Consider the following 9966-nt stretch of genomic DNA (forward strand, 5'->3'; position numbering starts at 1 on the left):
TACTGCAAACTTCATTACCCCAAACATAAGTAGATTTTGAGCACACGCCTTCCACATGCAGGCATTTACTTATCATATATGTCTTTTGTGCATAATTTTATAAAGGAGAACCAGAAAGAAACATTACAATAAGATATCTTATTTTCATCTATTTCAATAATAGAACAAAATAATTCAATTTATTATTAAAAACTATTTGAGTGCAAACCAAATGACTGAATATCTGGTATTACTTTGGAAAATCTTAGTAGTACCACAATTCAAGTTGATGCATTTTTCAGTTCTGTTTATTTAGCCACTTAATCTCATTAACATTCTTAATTAAAAAGGATATATGTCCACCACAGATGTATGCCTCCCAGAAGAAGGGATGTCACAATGGTTGCATTTATGGTATCATGCTTGTTTGTTAAGTATTAATTATGCAAAGGTTTTGGTTGAGATTTAACTGATATGTTTCTTTCATCTCTTTGCCACTCATTTTGGTTTGCAGACTAATTAGAAGATGCTGTGCTTTTACATTTTTCACAGATGGGTTACAGTCCCCGAAAACTTCTGAATAGGTTGGAAAATTCTGTCTCCATGTTTCAACGTGAAGACACGTTGAAATTTAATCTCCACTGTAATGGTACTAAGAGGTGGGGCCTTTGCAGAATGATTCAGTCATAAGGGTTCTGCCTTTATGTTTGGATCAATATCTTCATAAAAGAGTCTTCAGAGAATTCACTTATTCAGAGAGTCCTGCCTTCTTGTCTCGTGAGCACAAAATGTTTATCCCTGGGTCACAATCAGGAGTCATGACATCTTCAGTGAATGGGAATTCAGTATCAATGTGGACAATGGTGGCCTTTAGTTGTTTTCAGAGTATTTACACACAATTGCATTTTAATGCACCAAACTAAATTCTATAAATTTAGTTTGTAGGAGGACATAGTGACAGGCACCATCTTGGAAGTAGAGACAGACATTAAATGTGCTGCCACCTTGATTTTAGACTTCCACGTTCCATACTGTGAGAAATAAATTACTGTTCTTTATAAGTTACCCAGTCAGGTATTTTGTTACAGCAGCACAAATGGACTAAGACAGATTAAATATATTTTCAAAAATATCTCTTAGCTAGTATTCTAGTGAGGGCCACTTGATATCACTTTGTAATGCTTGTGATTAGTAAAATAAATTTTAGAAGGGCAACTTGTCTTAAGTTTGATAATTCAAGAAATTTATAATAGTAAGATCACTGTTGAAATTATGTGCAATATAAAATGTGGACACTCACAATCTCAATATGAATTGCTAAAATACCTATTGTATTGTATTTTCCAGGGAAACAAAACCAAAATAATGAAAGAGAGCAAAACAGAAACAGAGAGAGAAATTTATTTTATGGATTCCACACAACTATGGGGACTGGCAGGTCTGCTATCCATAAAGTAGGCCATGTCCTGGAAATTCATCAAGGACTGATGCTGCCATCTTAACTCTGAATTCCAGTCTTTGCCCCTGAGATCATTAGTTGATTGGATGAGACCCATCCATGTTATGGAAGGTCATCTGCTTTACCCAAAGTCTAATAATATAAATATTAATCACATCTAAAATACTTTCACAGTAACATCTCATACTTATTTTTTTAATTTATTTTTTAGTTTTTTTAGGTCGACACAATATCTTTATTTTATTTTTATGTGGCACTGAGGATCGAACCCAATACCTCACACATGCCAGGTGAGCACGCTACCGCTTGAGCCACATCCTCAGCCCCTCACAGTAACATCTCGACAGATGTATGACCAACCAACTGGGCACCATAGCCAGACTGGGAGACAACATCAATTATCCCATATATGAGGCTCTTTTTTTTTTAATAAGTGTGTGTGTGTGTGTGTGTGTGTGTGTGTGACTTTATAAAATTTATAGAATTTAGTTTGGTGCATTAAAATGCAATTTTGTATCAATACTCTGGAAACAACTAAAGGCCACCATTGTCCACATCTGTACTGAATTCCCACTCACTGGAGGTGTCATGACTCCTGATTGTGACCCAGGAAGCAAGACTGGGTGGCCTAAGCATGCAGTGCCAACCCAAGTAATAAACATAAGAAATGTTCACTTTCTACTTAATTTTGTAGAATAAAATATAAATAGAAACTGAAATATTTCTTTACACATGTCCATTGAGCAGAAGCATTAGGAGCCTCTGAGGAAAAACTTGAGAACATCAAAATAAAATTACAAATTGTGTTAATAGTGCATATTTTTAGGATCGAGCTGCTGAAGCTGACTTGGTAACACTGGGGTATAGCTCAGGGATCTGATTTTAACCATCAGCCAAATAACTTTATTAACTTGGACCCAGGTTAGCATAAACGCATTCTGACAAAATAAGGAGTAGAATAAAATTCGGTTCTATAGCTGTAGCTTGGGCAGAGCAAGGAAAAAGATGGTAGCAGCAGACAGAGAGCCCAGGAAGAAAGATGATAAACTCAAGGCCTCAACAAAGAGGCCACTGTTGACAAAGAAGGAATTGGTGGCAACACTGAGCAAACAAACAAAAACATCTGTGGAAAGGCGCTTCCGTTAGCAGAATTGGTTGGATAAAGTTCCTGTCTGTACAACATCCACTCTGAGCAATGGTAGAACAAGAGATTGAGAATTAACTGCCAATAGCAATAAAAATAGCCTTACAAAGAGTAAACCTGATCAACATAGCATAAAATATGCAGAAGAGGGTCTGAAGCCCACCCCAAAGAAAAGAAATCTAAACTTGAAGCAGGTTAGACCTAATTCTCAGAAGAATGCCTATGGGCTAAGGTCTGTCACTAGTGGAGATTAGAAACTTCTATCAATCCCTCACTGTCATAATTGTTCCTAATCATGCTTAACATATGGTAAACCATGTATATGTTCTGTTGCAAGGTATAAGACCCAATAGTTAAGGAGCCTTCTAAGTATTGCTATTGGCAGATCACTGGACTAAGTAGACATACCTGGCTACTGTACTTCAGAATTTGAGACCCAAAAACATTTGAAAAGACACTTCACTAAGGAGAATATCAAAATAGGCAATTAATTTATGAAAATATGTTCTGCTTCATCAGTGTTTTACTCAGCTTTTTCACTGTTGTGACAAAAAGACCTGATCAGAAAAATGGTAGAGGAAGAACAGTTTATTCAGGGGCTCAGGATTTTAGAAGTCTCAATCCATAGACAGCCCGCTCCATTCTTCAAGGCTCGAAGTGAGGCAGGACATCATGGCAGAGGCACACAGCTCACATGATGATTGGGAGGCAGAGAGACACTCCACTCCTCAGATACAAAATATATACCCCATAGTCACACCCCCAGGGATCCACCTCCAGCCACACTTTACCCACCTTCAGTTACCACTCAGTTAATCCCACCAGGGGATTAATTCACTGATTGAGTTAAGACTCTCATAACCCAATCATTTCTCCTCTAAACCCTCTTGCACATGAGTTTTTTGGGGACACCTAATATCTAAATCATAGCAATAAGTCATCAGGGGGAAAAACTAAGAAGAACCACAATGACCATAATGAGATACCACAACGCATTTATCATGGCAGCTAAAATGGGAAACCCTCACCACAGAAGGGGATCAAGAATGTGAAGCAAGGAGGATTGGCTCCCATCGCAATGGAAGTATAAGTTGGTAAAACCACTTTGGAAAATATTTTTTAGCACCTATGAAAGCTAAACATACATATGTTCCCTGATCTAGTAGCACTGTCCTGGTATAGTCCCTCCAGAAAAGAGTGCTCATATCCACCAAAACATATAACTGTGTAAGAATGTTCATAACCTTTGTATGAACAATCCCAATGTCCATAAAAAGTGGAAACAGCAAATAAATTGTAGTGTAGTCATACAGTAGAATACTACTCAGCAATAGAAAGAAATAAAGCCCACTGATAGATGAAGCATGTTTATAAATCTCACAGAATGTTGACTAAAAAAAAAAGTCAGAAGAGTGCATACTACATAATTCTATCATGTGAAGTTCAAAAACAGGTGAAACTAACCTATGGTGGTAGAAATCAGGATGGTGGACAATCAGAGTGAGGGATGGGGATTAGCTTACTGGGAAGGGTTTGAGGGAGACTTTGGAGTCTGACAGTGGTGTTCTGTACATCTTCATTTGGGTGGTGGACAGATGGATGAATGGATGGATGGGTGGATGGATGCACACATATATGTGTAAAAATTAATCAAGATCTGCATTTAAAATTTGTGCACTTTTCAATATGTAAGTTTCTCTCTCTCTCTCTCTCTCTCTCTCTCTCTCTCTCTCTCTCTCTCTCTCACACACACACACACACACACACACACACACCACCCAAGATAAAGAAAACCGGATGAGAGAATCTTAACAAAATGCTCCCCTGGCTGGTTGTCTTGGTCTAGGTGGCCTCATGCCCTTGTCCTCAAGAAGCCCACAAGCTAATCACAGGTGGCAAAGGGATGAGCTCCTTGTTGGACTGGGATATGTAAGGGCAGACTCCAGAAGAGTCTTGGACACAGCAAAGGCTTCAGAGGAGGTGGTGCTGTGGTCGTGCCCTGACTGATGAGAGAATGAAGGTGAGTGTGAGCACAGCACAGGCAAAGGTGCAGAGGAGAAATCAGAAGTGGCCTCTGCCAAGGAAAGAGGTGCATTGTGGTATGACAGGGACTGAGGGTTGATAGGCCAATCAGAGGGAACAGAAGATGTGGCTTGGGAACATATACAGTGGGCCTAAACGCCACGGTGAGGTAGTTTGGACTTGGAGCATGCAGCTGGAAGTTGGTTTGTGGAGAGAATGTGGAGTGAAGCAGGATGCACACAGCCACAAATGGGGGGAAAAAAAACAGAAAGAAAAAAAAATCACCCATTTCTCAGATCAAAGAGGACCCATGAGTTTCCCCTGAAACAGGCACAATCTTCATACCACCCCCACCCACTGGGGAGGAGCACCAAGCCCATCCTGAAGCCAGTTTTCTGGGAGTATCAAATCTGGCTCTGAAAACAATACCTTTGACTCTATCATACACTCCAGGTTCCAGACCGAAAGAAATGGCCCGTCAAAAACAAAATTAACCTCATGTGGTTAACATCGGACCAGGTCAAAGCCCCGGTTCCCAGCATGCTCATTAATGATGTCTCTGTAAAGAAAAATAAACAAAGATGCTTTTAGTGATTCAGCCCAAATGCTTCTCTGAAGCCAGGAGTTGTTTACACTGAGAAGAAAAGACTTTGCTACTACAGTGCATTTGAGCAATTTCTCTTATTCAAAGCATGCCTTATTCAGAGTTGCAGCACATGCTAATTAGCATGCTCTTTAATACTTGCTTTATTTTAAAAATTGCTAAGGTAGCAATTTTCTAGCATTTCTACCAATAAGTCTTTCTTCATGGGAGGAAAAAAAAATCTATGGATTACCAGCTTTAACAAAACTCTGAAAATTATTTATTGATATTTTCAGTAATTAAGTTACAATAGTAATTTATGATCATACTGTCTCATATCAACAAAGTTAATACCTCCAATATTATTGGGTTTAAATTTTAAGCTCCCTTATGAGACATAAACACTTGAATATGAAGGATGTCATAGAACCTGTTCACTGGCCTCTGAGAGTGTAAGTGACAAACCTAGGATCACACAGCTAGTAGGAAAAAGAGCTGAGATTTGGATCCCAGATTTCCTGGCCTAGCTCTCTTTGTACCTTGCCCTTCTCCAGAGGCAGCACATGGTCCATCCAATTAGTGAGCCTGGGACTAAGGTTAGTTAGCAATGCCTGAGACAGGGCACAAGCTATAGAGGTCATCTTGTATTTCCATCCTTCTTTGGGCTTGCTTCCACACTCCTGGTCTCCAAATACCTGATACTTCAGTTTGGCTCTGGGACTATTCAGGGTCACTGTAGCCCCTATTAAAGCCTTTTTCTCACTCAATGTTCATGGCAGGTGCCTTCCATACAGTGAGTACAAACTAGAGCCAGGAACACACAACGGGCCACACCAAGGTCCCATCTCTTGTCCTCATACTTGCTTGAAGTTCTTACCTTCTTCTTCAACAACGTAATACTTTGCCCTCTTGAGCTCCTGCATCATCCTAGGACTAACTCTATTATACAAACCAGCCCATCACCGTCGACTTGACCATCTTCTGGAAGAGACGACCACCTTCCAGATGCAGTTTAAACAACAAACACTCGTACTGCGTTTTTCCATTTCAGCCTCTTTTTTCCTCTCAGTTATCACCCGGTTAAGAAAGAAAATTGCAGTTATTTGCTATACTTGAGTTTACACATCATGGATCCTAGTCAGTATTCTCTTTAGAAAGCCTGTAGTACAAAGAACACACCGTTTAATGACCCAGAATTTCCAATTCAGCAAAGAGAAAGGGAGGGGGGCCAGAGGGAGCTAGACGAGAGATGCGAGGAGAGAAGGCAAAGAGCGGATCAGTTCTGCTCACACTAACCCTCCCATCATCCTGCTGCGACTTCATGTCTGGACAAACAATATTTTAGTGAGGAACATCAATTTTGCTACAACATCATTGAGGGGCCAGAGAGCCTAGTGGAATTTTCATCGCACACTCCCAAACTGCAGCTTCTATCCAATGTGCTCCTCTCCCAAGTCTCTCTGGTGACATACACCATACATTTTTTCTGACCCCAAAGCCCCAGTCTTAGGCATCTTTTCTTCCTTCTAGAGCAATATGACTGTTCCCAAATATTTCCAACCGTGTCTATCACACTGCACAAACCTCAGCCAACAGACAACCCTCTGTGGAACCAAGTCCACCCTACTTTGGAGGTCATAGGAGATTATAAGTAGCATTTTTCCCCTGTAACTGGTAGACAACAGCATAATTAGGAAAGAGGGGCAGAAATTGGCATTTTTAAGCATTTATGATACACAGGGAACATGCTGAAGTTTTGCACATGTCTTGCCCAATGGCAGCACTTAAGATTCCTACACTTGATGAAAAGGGTCTTGCAAAGGAAAGCTATTATCCATGTTCTCAACCCGAGTGGAATTTCCATCTCCGCCCCTCTGTGAGACGTGGAATATGCCTCAAACCAGAAAGTAAGTAGCCTTCGTTTCAAGAAGGGTGTTGACGTGATAGATATTAGGAATGCATTGTGAGGTCAAGCCTATTTAGGCCATCTTCTGAGGGTTCGAGATAATTGGGGACAGGCTTCCAATTAGATGCACAATGTTTGAGCACAAGAAAATAAAAATAAGTGGGGGAACCAGGCAGGAGGGAGCTGCCATATCAAAATCTATCATTTCCCAGTGTCAGACGGGGTGTTTGTGTTGGCTCTGAAGGACAACTAACTCCTTCCACTTCTGTTCTATAATTTGCCTGTGACCACCCTCCACGTCAACATGTGGCTTAGCCCAGGAAACAGGGACAAGGAAACATCATAGTGCAGGCAGGCTGGGTGGGGAGCTGGGTGACTCCAGGGCCACAGATGGAGTGACCTAATTCGCAGAAGGCTTTGGTAGACAGGGATGAAGAGTGGCGCTCTGGAAGCTGGGACAGCAGGTTTAGCCTGACAGAGTAAAGGTTACTTTATCAGGAAATAAATCCGAGGCTTGTACCATGACCACTTTTTTCCAGGCCCATCTTGGTGATGAGGAGGGTGTGTTCAGACCACAGGAATCTCCAAACCACGGCCGCCCCTGCAGCGCTCGGGGACACCAGGCACACGCTGGTGAAAAGCCAAACATCAGCAACTTGAGTTTTCGCTTTGTGTCTTTCTGAGTGTGTGTGATTTCTTTTGTTTGTGTTTTTGTTTGGCATTTTCTGTTTCTTTGTTTGTTGGACGGTCTCATTTCCAGGCTGGTGGTTGCCGGCCTCTCCTCTGTGTGAAGTCACTGCCAAGAAACCTGGTGTCCAGTGCTCTGCTTCAGCCCTCTGGCTGGCCCCCAGCCAGGCTGGAGGTGGCTGCAGCAGCTTCTGCTGGCCTGGTTCACAAAATACGTTCCAGTGGGCACCAGGAAGGCCAGAAAGAAAGGAGCACTTAGGGGCAGGAGCAAGGCGGGAGATGACCAACCTGTTAAACAGTCGTCAGGGAGAGGCAAGTGCCTGTCACAGAAATGTCCATTGAGGGAGCACAAATCCATGCAGAGGCTAAAAGTCAATGCCTTTTGTAACAAAAACAAACAAACAAAAAAAAAAAAAAACCATACAATTTCATGGTAAGGATGGGAAGTAGAGTCTGGGGTGAAAGGACAAAGAGAAGGGATGGAATTGCAAAGTCAGTTGGACATTTCCCCCTTTGTGGCCCAAAGGTGTGTCCTACTTCAAAACCTGAAATAAACTCAAGCACTCCATCTTCAGAGAAGTTGGAGTTATTTTTAAAAAAGGCAAACTTGAGCTTTGAAGCTATTTCAAAAGCCTAAGATATAATTTAGTTTCGGGAGAGAAAAGCTATGAGAAAGGAAAAGAAGTAAAAACACAAGTTACAAAAAAATAAAAATAAAAATAAAGTCCTAGAATTAAATTTTGTAGCCAAAATATAGGCCTTTGGGTTCTTCATCAATCACAGCTCTGTGTTGCTGTTTGGGTGGATAGATTTCTGAATTTTATTTTGAACGGTATAATTTTCAGATTAGATTTTAAAAGAAGCCCAGGCCCAAAGGAGAATACAAACTGGAAACTACTCCACACAGTTATTTCATACAGCTGAGGGTGTGCACGGGAGATATGCCTAAATGCACGTTTCTTAAAATTCTCCACTATTCCAGTCCTCGTCCTTTCTCAGTGCCTGGTGTGTTTTCCCCATTCCAAGATCTGGGTCTGTCTGCATATTATCAGAGATAACATCAGGTCAGTGCTTCAATGACCAAATCCCTGTTTTCAGAGACTTAACTCAGGTATAAAATGTGTTTGAGGCTCAAACTGGGCAGATAACATCTCAAACCAGCGGTTAATTCTCTAACATGGTTTCAAGGGAAAACATCTCTTTAACTGCTTATTTTCTGACCCCAAAGTGCAAATAAACAGAAGTACACGTACAGTGAAATTATCCATAGAGTGGCCTAGACCAGCCAGGCCCTGACTAATTGGATCCTGAGCAAACTGCCTGTAAAACAATGCTGCTTCTTAAATTGGACATTCTTTGTGTAGGGAAGCACTGGACCAGGAGAGGAGGGAGTCATGCTAGGGAAATTCCTTGTCGTTCGTTTTAGGAGTGTCGAGATGAGCCTGAAAGGAAGGGGAAACCAATCTCTCCTTCATTTCTCCTGCTCTAAAAGCTGGGCAAGGTGTTATTGTGTGCTTGTCTAGGGCAGTGTCATTTTCAAGAATGCAGTATTTGGACCTTTGTGATGGACACGTGTGCGGAGGGGGTCAGGGTCAATGGAAGAGAAAAGATAAGACCACTGGCCCCATGGGGTTAGACTGAGAATATAGAACAAATGAAAAGATGAAGGAGAGTATGGAGTCATACCCTAAATAGATCAGCCATAAGGGCCCTGGCACAGGAAAGAGTAGAAATGGCCTAAGAGGTCAGGCTTTCTAACGGGGATTGTGAACATGGGCTCTGGAGCCAACCACCCAAGATGGGAACTTAACACCACCTTAGACAATTTACTTAATATCTCTGTCTGTTTTCCTAACTGTACAGTGGGCTTCAACATGATACTGGTTTCACTGGACTCCTGAGGAACTTGGAATGATGCTTGGAACATGGGAAGTGTTAAATAAGCAAACTGGCAAATTGTTACAATTTAAAATCTATATAAATTTTAATACATAGAGGTCAATGTGGAATAAACTGAAACTAGGGGACAAGAGAAAGGTCTGGTGACTCTGCTGCTGTGGTCCTTTATGTGTCATCTTGAGTCTTGGGTTATCCCTAACTTCTTCCTCAAGAGCCCTCAGTAACCGTGGACTGATCCTCACATCACATCTGTAGGTCTTTCAGGATGCTCAAGGATGCCAAAGGCA

This window comes from Marmota monax, unplaced genomic scaffold (genome assembly GCF_021218885.2).
Source record: "Marmota monax isolate L192 unplaced genomic scaffold, Marmota_monax_Labrador192_F-V1.1 WCK01_AAM20220418_F8-fsc00003, whole genome shotgun sequence".
Lineage (NCBI taxonomy): Eukaryota > Metazoa > Chordata > Mammalia > Rodentia > Sciuridae > Marmota > Marmota monax.